Source organism: Arvicola amphibius, chromosome 9 (assembly GCF_903992535.2).
Source record: "Arvicola amphibius chromosome 9, mArvAmp1.2, whole genome shotgun sequence".
In the NCBI taxonomy this organism is placed as follows: domain Eukaryota; kingdom Metazoa; phylum Chordata; class Mammalia; order Rodentia; family Cricetidae; genus Arvicola; species Arvicola amphibius.
Genome location: NC_052055.2, coordinates 100313860 through 100326228, shown reverse-complemented (window position 1 = coordinate 100326228; position 12369 = coordinate 100313860).

Sequence of the window (12369 nt, the reverse complement as noted above, 5' to 3'; positions counted from 1 at the left end):
AGCAAGTCCAACAACACAAAAACATGGCCAAGTTCATGCTCTACTTAACAAAGGAAGGATAATTCTAATATAAATTTTGACAAATGAAACAATGAAGAAAATATAAGAGAAAAAGTCCATAATTCCAGGAATGAAATTTAGTCTTTTTCTAGAAAACAAAATGAAGATGATTTTGTTATGTGTGACTTGTTAGTCTCCAAGGCAATTTTGAGGGAACATAAAACAGGCCAGCGAGGACATAGAATAGGACAGTGGTATCCCTGGGACTGTTCACAGTGTTCTGGGAAGGAGCCTGGGTGTCTCAGGCACCACAGACTCTTTAGACAAAACAAGGATGCTCAGAGTCCTAGGTGGTTCAGAGTCCTGGCCTGGGCTCCTGACAAACCACAATTAGGAAGAAGAGCTGTTGGGCTAATCCAAACTCCAAAGTGGTTTTGACAAAAAAAAAAAAAAAAAAAAAAAAAAAGAAGGAGGAGGAGGAGGAGGAGGAGGAGGAGCAGAAGGAGGAGGAGGAGGAGGAGGGAAGAGGAAGAGGAAGGGAAGGGAAGGAAGGAAGGAAGGAAGGAAAGAAAGAAAAGAAAGAAAGAAAGAAAGAAAGAACGAAAGAAAGAAAGAAAGAAAGAAAGAAGAGAACAAGAACAGTGTGAGTCTCATGAAAGCAAAACAGTCTTGGTAGACAGCAGTCAATCAGGACGTACCTAGTGTTGCTTGAGTAAATCAGAAACTTTTCTTCCAAATCCGTGCCACATTGCATTGTCTGTGCCCACTGCCTCTGCCTCTGGTGTCTTCCAAGTGACAGCCCCGCCTTCAACAGCACATAACTGTCACCAACTGACTCTTAGCCACATCCCTCGTGCTGTGGGTTCTGATCTGCGACCTGATTGGTGATACTTACAGAAATGAGCCAATCAGATTGGGTACCTAATCACAACTTCCTCATTGGTCAGGTTGCAGTCATGTGATTCGTGTCGGCTCTCTAGTGGTTTCAGGCTGACCTGGACTGCAGCTGGGGTCCTGTGAGAGCAGGGTTAGAGTAGAAGTTTTGCTTGTGCTCTGCCTTTTGTGCAGAGACATCCCAGCCTGGCTGTACCTCCCCTCACTTCTATTCCAGGGTCTCCTTTCAGTATGAGAACAGACTCGGTTTCTGAAGGTCGGATTGGGGTTCAGTCTCTGTTTCTAGTTTATCCTGAGCTAAAGGGTCATCGGTCGATATCTGTACACGGTTGACTTGTGATCACACCTAAATGCAGCATCAACGAGTTTTGGGGAACTCCTGTCTTCAAAGAGCGAATACTCTGAAACAAAAAGGCAGGCTCTCTTAAGAATCCCACATCCATGCTGGGCGGTGATGACACAGACCTTGAATCCCAGCTCTCAGCAGGCAGAGAAAGTTGCCTGGTCTAGAGAGCCAGCGCCAGGACAGGCTCCATAGACATAGAGAAACCCTGCCTTGAAAAACCAAATAATAATAATAATAATAATAATAATAATAATAATAATAATCCAAAATCCACATATTGAGCAAGTGTTGACCTAAGAGGCCTCTCTCTTGTTCAACACCAGTGCTGAGGGCTGTGTTAAATCCTTTACTTTGTAAACTCAAAAGTTACATCATTAACTCCTCATGGCTTATCATTCCTGTTTCTGCCTCAGTAGACTAAAATTAAAACAATACAAAACATGACCAAAACCATTATTTTCTTCACCGATTTTTACTATTCCTTGTACTACATTGTGATAGGTCATTTTAATCCATTAATTTGTATTTCTCAGTTGGAGCAAAAATCATTCCAAAATTATTCCATTTGTGTGTTTTCCTTTACCGTGGGAAAACATTTTCAATTACTTGGTGAACTAGTCCTCAAATTCCCAGATGCAGTTTTCACATTTCCTCGGTATTGCTGCCCAACCAGGAACTAGTTCTTTTAAGGTCTATTGAGAACTTTGCATATGAAGACTGAATCTAAATATCTTTTCCATCAAGCCCATTCCCCTTTGTGCCTTAGTTTACCTGATGTACCTATCCTCAAATTATGATCTCTCTACTGAGCAACAAGCATGTATGTGTGGTTTGTGCACATACTTACACACTTGTGTTTCTAACCTACTGAGTCCAATCAGCTTTGATCATTTGTCCCTGTGTCCAGATTGGACCAATGGGGACTGAACAACCTATGTGGGATCTTGTCCCTGTAGGAGAAGCATTCCCCCTCTCATAGGTAATGACAGCCTGTAGTTCTTCTTCTAGTGGTGTTCCATGTGGGAGTGCCCTGTCCACATTTGCATGTGAACTGAGCTTGTAAGGTGTCTCTTGTATATGTAACCACATTATTGAGAGGCAGGGTTTACATGTCCCATCAAAGACACAACTGCAGATCTGTCCGTGTAGATTCAGAAGGGCATAGTCACTTCTCTGCATTCTGACAGGTTAAGTCTCATATTCAAAAGGAAGCTGCTTTGCTGAGGGCCCGTTGCTGTACTTCTCTGTGGGTACAAGGTTATGTATTGGTTTTTAAAAATGGAAGTACTCCCTTTCTCTTCTACTCTCTGGTCCAGGATGCCTTCTGTGAAGGAGCAAAAATGTGGGTCTGAAGGTCAGAGAATTTCAGTTTGCTCAAAGTTGTTGACAAGTAGTTGAGTGGGGTGGGGGGGGATCTGAATTAGTTGTGTCAAACTGGTTCAAACCAGTCTGAACCGGTTGGAACCTGTTTGAAGCGGTCTGAACCAGTCTCTACCAGTCTGAACCAGTCAGAACCAGTCTCGACCGGTTTGAACTAGTTTGTCACAACCAATTCAGACACATCCCCCCCCCCCAATTGCCACATCTGCCAGAAGACCAGGTAGGCTCTCTGCAGATTATGTTACCCTAGACCCAATTTTCACAGTTGCCGCTTACACTGGACTAGGACACCAGAGGCAGCTTCCCCACCCCTACCTACTCTGCATTCCTCCAGAAAATACCTAGGATAATCTCCCACTGGCTTCCCCTTCCTTTAGCTTCCAAGATGAGCAAGGATTCTCCTTTGAACACAACAGCCAAGACCAGAAAATAGGCCCTACTCAACTAGGGCATACTCTGAAATTCCAGATGCAAATAGAAAGCCAGGAAAATATCTCCCATTCAACCAAGACTAACATAGATATCAGCACCTAGACTTAATGACACCAGACCCAGATTCCTCGACACCAGTATAGGAAAGTAACAGTAACAGCGAAGGAAGTATGTCATGGCCAGAACCCAGCTATCCTATCTCAGCAGCTCCTAACACTGCAACAAGACTGAAGCATAAAACTAAAAGACTTTAAAACCAACTCTATCAAGATGACAGAGGCCCTTAAAAGGAAAATCAATGAATCCCACAAAAAATTCAGGAAAACATTAATAATTGTAGGAAATCCATAAATCACTCAAAGAAAGCCCAAAACCACAGGCAATTGGAAGAAACAAGTAAACTCCCAAAATACAGAGAAGAAAAAAACAAACACACCAGTATTTGAAGGAAATAAGTAAAATTGTTCAAGACCTAAAAAAGGAAATAGAAGAAATAAAAAATATGCACTGAGGAAATCCTGGAAATGAATCCAGCCTGGATGGAGAAGTCGAACTGTATTCTTCCTACTGGGCTGCAATGTCAGGATCAGGTATTCAAAGCAATGCTCAATTTCATACTGGGAGGCAAGTTTCAGCTATAGGGGACATTGATTTAGTCCAATATTTTTCAATCTTCCTAATGCCGAGACCCTTTAAAACAGTTCCTATTGTTGTGGTGAGCGCCCCATTATCTCCATTGCTACTTCATAACTGTAATTTTGGTAATGTTATGAACTGCATAATAAGCATCTGTGTTTGCTGAGTGGTTAAAGCTCTCCTCCCAAACTTCTAAACCCAGCAATTATGTCTGACTTTTTTCACGTGAAAACAACTAATACATGCTGGGAAATCACACATGATCAAATTAATGTGTACAACATCCAATAAAACATATCTCAGAAATTCCTTTTATTTTTTTTATTTTTATTTTTTTTTATTTTTTTTTTAAATATTTATTTATTATGTATACAATATTCTGTCAGTGTGTGTGCCTCAGGCCAGAAGAGAGCACCAGATGGTTGTGAGCCACCATGTGGTTGCCGGGAATTGAACTCAGGACCTTTGGAAGAGCAGGCAGTGCTCTTAACCGCTGAGCCATTTCTCCAGCCCAGAAATTCCTTTTAAAACCATGATGCTCCAGCTTACTACAGAAAGATCTTTCCACACAGTGTTTCTCTAACGTCTCCACCGATAGGCATCCTGTTTGTTGTTTTTGACACAGAAAGGTGAGCGATAACAATATACACAAATGGTGAATAAACATTTACATCCTAGGCCCCTACTCTCAACCAGGACTTCTTGGCATACTACTTACCGTCGGGGTCTTTTAGAGACAGTCCTCCCCCAGATAAATTCTGCCTGTGTCTCTTCCTATCTTCTAACCATTGGTAAATCCTTTATATCTTCAACTCTGTCTTCTAAATTACATTTTCACAGTGCAGTGCTACCAAGGATGTGAGACTGAATAAACACCATCTACAAATAATCTTGAAATGTATTTCACAGGTAAAGTTCAAATGAAAAGTGCAGAATTTCCAGATAATTCTTGAGAAATTTGATCTCTTCGTGTTTGGCAGCCTGCCTATGTCTTAGTGGCATTTCTCCTTGGCCCCGATGTATAGCAAAAGAAACATATCATTCTCTGAAATCAGGAATATGCCTGGGTCAGCTGGTAATGGTGTGAATCCAGTGCCTTCGTGAAGGGGCAGCTTCAGGTCCTGAGAACCCAAATTTGTCCTGACAAGATGCTGAGAGTCGAAGCCCTGATGCCACTTCCATCATTTATTTTATTCTTCAGTTACCCTGTGTTTCCTTTGGGCAAGAATGTCTGAGTAGCCTCCTTCTGAATTTGTTTACTTTTTTAAAAAAAAACAAAAAAAAACAAGAGAATTGCCGTTGAATTTGGCAAAAATTTCCAGCATATAAGGGATATTTCTGTGCTTAGAAGAGAAGCTATAGTTGACTATCTTTCTGTTGTTTCCATTCAGGTCACTATGTCCTGTCTGTCACTCAGACATCACTAGCCAATCGGAGGCTTTGGATGACCCGCCAATCAGATGGGACTGTTTGCTTTCCTGAGGAAGTTGGAAGTTGCTGCTGTTTGCTGCATCGTGGGCTCCCTTTGGGTAGAGCGTGGTTGAGCTGTGCAGCCAGGCCATGGTGAGCTATGCGCATCTGTCATCAAACAAGGAATCCTGGCAGGCCATGGTAAGCAAGGGGACACTATCGCCAAACTGTGTGCAGCCGGCTGAGTCATTAGAGCCCATGTGATGGGTCCGCCCTTGTCTGGGTGGGAGGTAGTGGGCAGTTGCTGAGTTTGGCGTGTTTCTGCTGTTCCTGCATGATTCCCTCATGATCTTTATCATTCCGTGGGCTGAGGCAGCATCCTCCGAAAAATGTAACTCTTCAGGCTGCATCTGTGAAGAGAATTTGGAGGTGAGGGGGGGTCATATTTGGAAATGCCCTCCTTGCTGATGTTTCTGGAAAATCTTTGTGCCTGTTAAGTGCTTGCATTGTCACTATGGAGGGTAGATTTGCCAAACTCTGAGAAGTGTGGTGTCTCTAGTATCTTCCAGATGTTCTGTGCTTGTAAACTGTAACATTTAGTTTAGGACCCAACTGGAATTTATTTTGTGGAGCTTTGAAATGATAGTTTCAGTGTAGAGTAGCGCTCCACTGCTAAGCCCATGTAGAAGACTAGAACTGATAGTAATATTAATGATAGTATAAGCACTTATGAAATCTTAAAAGAGTCATTGTCTTTATATTTTTTCTTGACTTTATTTTGGTGGTTTATTAGTTTTCTCATTTTTTCTTGTTTTCCTGATTTCTTTGAATGACGTATTGATTTCCTGCAATTCTGTTTTTCTGAATTTGAGGGATTTGTTTATTTCCTTTTAAAGAACTCTTGTCATCTTGATATAGTTGGTTTTAGTGCCTTTTTCTTATACTTCAGCCCTGTCGGGATATAAGGAGCAGGCAAGATAGGACAGCTGGGCTCTGCAGGTGATATCCTTCCCTTGCTGTTATGGATTATGTTCCTATGCTGGTGTCTAGGAATGTGGGTTTGAGATGATTAAGTCTAGGTGCTTGCTGATTTCTAGGTTAGTCCTGGTTGGATAGGAGTTGTTGTTGGTTTTTTTTTTTTTTTTTCTGTTTGTTCTCAGGAATTTCAGGGTGTGTTGTAGGTGAGTAGTGTCCTTTTTTTCTGGCCTCGGCTGTTGTGTTCAAAGGAGAATCCTAGCTGGTGTTGGAAGCTAGAGGAAGCGGAAGCCAGCAGGAGATTATCCTAGGTATTTACAGGAGGCGTGGGGAGGGGGAGGGGAAGCTGTCTCTGGTGTTCTAGACCAGTGTTAGGAGCAACTGTGAAAACTGGTTCTGAGCTAACAGATAATGTGGTCCATCTGCAGATAGTCTGCCTGGTTTTCTAGCAGATGTGGCAAGTAGTTGAGACTGGGGGTGTCTGAATCAGTTGTGGTGGGGACACAGAAATGAGGCCAGAAGGGAAGGGCAGGTAGGGAGGTGCTGTGGAGTCCCTGGAGACAGACAGGGAAGAGGAAGTTGTAGCTGGTGATCTGTTGCAGCCCTAGGGCAACCCTGAGTTCGGGGTCTTGGGTTACAGATAATGAGGAAGGTCTGCAGGCAGCCTACCTGATCACATACCCAAACTCTTAATACTGATGCACCAGGTTCCCTGGCAGCATTTACTTACTTTTTTCTTTATTTAGGTTTCTGTTTTTGTAAATCAGTAAAAGACTTTTAGTTTATTGGATAAAAAGTACTATGTAGGCTTCACATGCCACTTAGCAACTTATCTTGGGGTTGACCTGAATACGGAAACCAGCCCCCAAGTCTGGAGGCTTATATCTTCCTGTTTTTCCAGATCTGGGAGATCTGACACCAGCTTTTCTGGTGTGTCTACTATGGAGAACAAGTTGTTTGGGTTGTATAATACAAGCTATATAATGTCTATTTAAAGTTCTGTTATCTTGCCTTTGTTTTGAATTAGTTTTTCTTTTTGCACTCTGATGTAAACACCCAGTAATCAATTATAGGAAGTAAAATAGTTTCTAGGTGATCCTAACAGGTATCCTTTTCCTTATCATAAGGGAAGGAGATACTTTTAGCAGTGAGAAATATTTTCTGCAATGGAGAAACGCCTGAATGAATCCAGCAAATTGATTCAGTTTTGGTGGAACAGCCCTCCTTGCTCAACCCATTTTTTATTATGGGAAAAGAAGAGAAATGCAGGGCCCAGGGTGATTTCTTTGATTTTTATCTTGTTAGAATCTTGTGTTTCTTGTTTAAGGGACCATGGAAAATTTGCAGGTCTCTCTTTCTGTCTTCTTTTACAACTGATGTTATTTAGATTCTGTGATTTTATTAGAGTCTCATTATATTTTGTTTCTCTGTAAAATGAAAGGCCTTCACTTACTTTTTTATTTCCATTTTTTTCCTCACAACCTCCTCAAATGTTCTTGAATTATCTATCCTTCCTCACCTGGACTCATTCCCAGAGGATCCGCAGGTTACTCAGGTGGAAGCAGTTTTTATACAATGAGAATGTCCGGTAAATTACCTTCCTATCAGGCATGTTGGTGCACCACCTATTTGGAAACCAACTCCTAATTCCTCACAGGTCTGATGACCTGGGATGAGTGTGTGAAGTTTCCGCCATGATGAAACTCTGACACCTGTTTCAAACAAGTGGCCCCAGATAGCCTGAACCAATTTATACAATTTCAACATGTTACCTAAAGAGTTCAACAATAAAGTTTGTTTCCTCAAATTTCTGGTAATGGTTACTACAGTTTCCAGCTAGTTCCCTTAACCTATTCTCCTTCTGTCTGCCAACATTCCCACTGGTAACCATTACCTACTTGATTCATAGTTTTACTATTAAATCATTAAGAGTCTAGCAAACAACCACAGAGTTTTCTAACTAGGCTCACCTTCAGTTAGAGCAGTGTGCCCAGTTGGCAGCATTTTTGGTTCTAGCATCAAGCAAAGTGAAAGAGAATTTTGCATGTAGTGGCTAATGTTCACCTCTAGTGAAATCGAAGTTTTCACAATAACTCAGAGCAGAAGCTGAATCAGTTCATTCTACATTCTTTGTTATTCTGTCTCCTATGGAGAATATACCAGGTTATTCCATCATCCTGTGAGCAGCATAACTTCAACGCTTATTCTTCACAGTTGGCATTACTTATCCCTTGCTCTCATGTCCCCTTCCTCTCAGCTTCCTACATTGTTGGCACAGCTATTTGAAATGAGGATGCCACGGCTTTCTATGGTTCTGCTTCTTTCCTAACTCCTATAGTCTTTCCGTTAACTCCCGATATCATGATTTTTAGCATTTTTTTTCCCACTTTTGTGACTAAAATCATTCTCTGCAAAGCAGTTATCTGGATTGGTAATATCACGAACTAGTGTGACACTTTTCAAGCTAGTCACAAAATGCCATCCTATTCTCAAGAATCCCAAATTCATGATCACACTTGAAACATCAAAGGCTTTAGGAGCCGAATCAGGATCACTGTATATTTTTAACAAAATCCAATCAAGCTCACGCAGAGGAGTCACCAGAGGAAAGCTTTCTCTATGGAAAAGCCATTTCATTCATAATCTAAGAAAATAAAACTTTAGGCGGCCAACAATAATTTGTATAAGGGAAGCAAGAAGAGCACGAATCACATAGGTATCCTGGGATCATGCCCAGAATGATGCAGTAAACTATCCATCATCCTTGCCAAGAAAAAAAAAGGGTTAAATTCTCCATGGCTTGTCACAAGTTGAACTTGTTCAGGTTATTCCCAGACTCTGTCCGCCAAAGGAGTCACATGACCATTTGCTGAGATCCTTGAGTTCTTGTTCTTTCAGAAACATTCAGTGGGAAAGAATATTAGTTTTCTGTGTGTAGTTTTTTTTTTTTTTTTGGTTTTTTTTTTTTGGGAGGGGGACAGGTTTTCTCTTGTTTGCTTTGCAGACTGTCCTGAAACTAGCTCTTTTAGGCCAAACCAGACTTGAGCTCACAAAGACCATCCTGCCTCTACCTTCCATGTCCTGGGATTAAAAGACACAATGTCTCCACGGCCTAGCCAATATTCTGTTTCTTGAGAAAAGGCTTGCCTGTCTTCAGTTCTTTTCACCTCTATGTTTGCCAGTTGGTTACTATCATCAATGTTTGTGGTTTTGCTATTTAAGTTATTAATGTGGTGAGCACATTGATTTTGGTTTTCAAAATCTTCTCTTATGTTATTGTCTCTGTGTCCTTGTTAGCCTGAGTTGTCAACATGCCAGGACCTACAGTCATCATTGTAACATGAATTCTAATTGATCTTAATAATAAAAATTCAGAGACAGCTATCAGGGGTCGAAACTGAAGGATCAGAGAAGCAGAAGAGCCAGCCACTAGAGAGATTTTTACCTCTACCAATGCTCAGACGGGAAAGGCGATCCTGTCCTCAGACCGCATCCACAGACTTACTGCCTCAGAATGCATCTATCTCTTGTCCCCTCCCTCCCTACATTCCTCTGAATATGAAGCCATAACACTTCTGTCTTCAGTTCCCTAGTACTGGGATTAAAGGCATGTGATCCCAGGGACTAGAATCTCCCTTTTGTGAGTTTTCTTTTTCTTTAAGGCAGGATCAATTTTGTGTAGCCAGGGTGGATTTGAACTAACAGAGCTCCATCTCTCCTCTGCAATCCTGAGATTAAAGTATCTGCCGCCAGTGACTGACCACAGGTTTCTTAGCTCTGCACTCTGAACACCAGGAAAGTTTTATTTGTTACAAACAAAAACATCATTACAGATCTGAGGAAACATCAACTGAGGCTGTACCACCATCACAGTGGCTAGTTTCTATCTCTGTGAGTGACTGTTGATTGACCACAGATGTGTGAAAGCCCGTCCACTGCAGGTGGCAATATCCCTAGTAAGGTGGGCCTATACTGAACAAGAGAGCTAGCCGAACCAGAGACAGTAAGCCAGGAATAGCAAAAACAAAACAAAACAAAACACAACAAAACCCCCCAAAAAAACTGTATACAAAGTTTCCCTGTGGTTTTTACATTCTCATGCTAATCTCCCAGAGTCATGGATTGTGATTTAACAGAATCAGCCAAATCAACCCATTCCTTACCTGAGATGCTTTCTGTTAGACAGTTTAATAACAGCAGCAGAGAAGCAAGGTAGAAGAGTAAAAAGGGTAAGCAGAAAGGGATTTTGTTGCTGAGCAGATCCTGGGAATGTTATCTTTTGGAGGAACATGGAGATATCAGGATTTTAGATGGTAAAAGCCTCAGGAAGAAAACACAGAGCTCAATCCGCTGTTTATGTAGGACATAAAGATGGGAGTATTGAGAGTAATGGCAGATAGGGGAGGGAGAGGATACAGGGTATCTGTGAGAACTAGAATCCATGATACATTACATCAGAGGTCATTTGTGTGGTATTTTGGCCTCACTGGAAGTATCCTTCCAGACAGGTGTAATGAATTGGTCAGCAAAGAAATTATGACCTGTTTTAAACAAGTGGCCCTGCATAGCCTGCCGCCCCCCCTTTTTGTACAGTCTCACTGGATTTCATAAACAGTTTTACAATCAAATTTGTTCCCTCATGTTTCTAATAATGGTTAGTTACTATTATTACCAGTTTGTTCCTTTACCTGTTTGCCCTTCCGTCTCCAGCTTTCCCACAAGTAACCATTACCTAGTTGATTTATAGCTCCAACGTGAGAAGCATAAGCAGTGTTGCAAGTGACAAAGGAAGTTTTCTAATTAGTAGAACGGTGTGGCCACCAGCATTTGTGATTACAGGCTGTATTTGTTTTTACACTGTCATGCAGAGTGATTTAGTTCTCTCTCTCTCTCTCTGTATGTATATGTGTATATATATGGGTCTGAGTTCTCATCATCAATGCACCAGTCAAAGCTGGATTGATTCATTCTATATTCTGAACTATCTCTGACTGGATATATCAGTTTTCTTTCAATCATCCTGTAAGTAACATAACTTTAAAGCTCACTCTCCATAGTTGGTACTGTTTAGACCCTTGTGCTCTTAACTTCCTACAGTATTGGCACAGCTATTAGAAATGAGGGCGTATTGGACTTGGGAGATCTACTAAATTCCCTGTTCATAGACTGTTCCCATTAACTCCTGATGTCATTAAACACTCGAGTTTCTCCTAGACTCTTGTGGTTAAAATCATTCTCTCCAGAACATTTAGGTGAATTTGTAATGTCAGGAAATACTGTGACTCTTTCAGGCTTTTCTTAAGGTGTCTTGGAAAGCACCTTTCTCTTCTTCAGAAGTCTCAATTCATGGTCACACTTGGAAGAAGTACCAAAGCCTTTACAGACTGAAAATGGACCACTGTATATGTTTCAAAACATCCCCTCTGGCTCACGCAGAGGAGAGTCATCAGGAGGAAGTTTTCTTTTTCAAACAGCGATTTCATCTGGAGCTCTGAGAAGGTGAAACCAGAGGCAGCCAGCAATATGGGTTGTGTCATGAAAGCAAGGAGAGCAGGTAGCACCTATGCTCCTGGGGTCATGGCCAGAGTTATGCAGGGAACTATCCATAGACTTTACCAAAATGGGCCCAGTTCTCCAGGGATAGAGACCAGTTTCAACAAATTACCATTTTGTTACCGTTTACCAGGGTAGGGTTACCGGGAACGAGTAGGGATTACTGAAATTGCTCGTACTTAATTTCCATTTGCTTAAAATACTCCAGACCAGAGAAGGCAGGAGTAAGATAAAAAACTGCATTAACATAATACTAGGAAATGAACAGACCAGTTGAAAGTTGCAGGCTACATTCTTTTTTTTTTTTTTCGAGACAGGGTTTTCTTGTAGTTTCTAGAGCCTGTCCTGGAACTATCTCTTGTAGACCAGGCTGGCCTGGAACTCAAAGATCTGCCTGCCTCTGCCTCCCAAGTGCTGGGATTAAAGGCGTGCGCCACCACCGCCGGCCAGCAGGCTACATTCTTAGTTAAACATTCTGTCTAATAACAAGACAGGCAGTGCTCACACCCTAGACCAAAATGGAATCCATGGTTATCTCCCGAAATGACTAGGAACTAAGTTGGATCCTTAGGGTTTTTTTTTTGTTTGTTTGTTTTGTTTTTGTTTTTGTTTTTGTTTTTTGAGGCAGAAACAGATCTTTTTCTCTATATCTGAAATACAAAGTCTGGATATTAGCCACTCCTGTTGACAATAACCTCGAAAGAGCAGATCTCTCAGATCTAAATCTACGTGGGACCTTTGTT